Source organism: Mizuhopecten yessoensis, unplaced genomic scaffold (genome assembly GCF_002113885.1).
Source record: "Mizuhopecten yessoensis strain PY_sf001 unplaced genomic scaffold, ASM211388v2 hete_35918260, whole genome shotgun sequence".
Lineage (NCBI taxonomy): Eukaryota > Metazoa > Mollusca > Bivalvia > Pectinida > Pectinidae > Mizuhopecten > Mizuhopecten yessoensis.
In genome coordinates, this window is record NW_018481156.1 from 1 (window position 1) to 1313 (window position 1313).

The window sequence follows — 1313 nt, forward strand, 5'->3', positions numbered from 1 at the left end:
AAGGCTTCATATATGTATTTTCTCACTTTCACTGATCAGGCCGGTACACTGGAATGTGAATTGTGCAAAGCACTGGTAGATGAACTGGACCAGGTCCTAGTCAATAACCGTTCTGAAGAGGTCATCAACTCCACTATTTACCAGCTATGTGGGGAGGTACCGGGTGCCTTAAAAAACTATGTAAGTCAGAAACTCTGCGACTTTTACCTTCTGTACGTGTTAAGACTGAAACCCATGTTTTCTTGATCATTTTTCCCTTGTCATTTATATTTTAGGAGAGGGATTCTGTAGTTGATGTGTTGATCATGACATTTGTATTCCTTCTAATCTGTTGCATTATTTGTGTATTTATTACAAAGATTATAACTCGTGACCTGCTTTATTACAGTGCATGACTTACGCTCCACGGATTGTCCAGCTACTGGAGACTGGATTTGACCCCTCGAGTGTCTGCACACTACTGCGAGCCTGTAGTGGTTTGTACCTGCCATTCTTTACAGCTCAATACACTTCTCTAAATCCTACTTTTATATATGATTCGAGATATTCATTTGAGATTGAAATTATTAGAAGAAAAGTATGTTATAAGAAATATTATAAGAACACATTTATATTATTTTACAAAAAAAAATGGTTCTTTCTATAAAAAGATGACGGTATTGCTAGTGCTGCAAGACATATCTTATTTGTAGTAGTACTAGACCATGCTCAAGTCCAATGCCTTTTCGGGGTGAGGCATTTGATTCAAGCAACAATGAAGTCCATTTGTGATTGAACTTGGACAATTATGGTCTATTTGATGTACCTTGCAGGAACATTTATTCCTGTCGAAGAAGAGGGTCTCGAACTCGAACCTTACGTAACTCATGAAAAAGAAAGCTTAACGGACTTTATTAAAGATGTCCTTCCTAACGAAGTCAGTAATACAGAGGTAAGTAATCTTTGTTATATACAACAGTTACATTGTTATATACAACAGTTACATTATTATATAAAACAGTTACATTGCTATATACAACAGTTACATTGTTATATACAACAGTTACATTGTTATATACAACAGTTACATTGTTAACATTGTTATATACAACAGTTACATTGTTATATATTACATTGTTATATACAACAGTTAAATTGCTATATATCATAGTAACATTGTTATATACAAAAGTTACATCGTTATATACAATTGTAAAATTGATGGCAACAATTAAGCTTGAGGTCTCATGTACTTAGTCAACATCAACCTTCAAGAGCAACATCAGCCTGATATACATATATATCACGTTATGCCTGGTGTATAACTTATATCT

General features: G+C 34.2%; 1 long non-coding RNA gene across 1 annotated transcript; it reads left to right on the forward strand.

Moving 5' to 3' along the window:
* Nucleotides 1-40: 40 nt before the first annotated feature.
* On the forward strand, nt 41-918 carry LOC110443991. The gene is made up of 3 exons (XR_002462171.1): nt 41-180; nt 389-476; nt 813-918. It is a non-coding gene; the product is annotated as an uncharacterized LOC110443991 (long non-coding RNA).
* Nucleotides 919-1313: the final 395 nt, after the last annotated feature.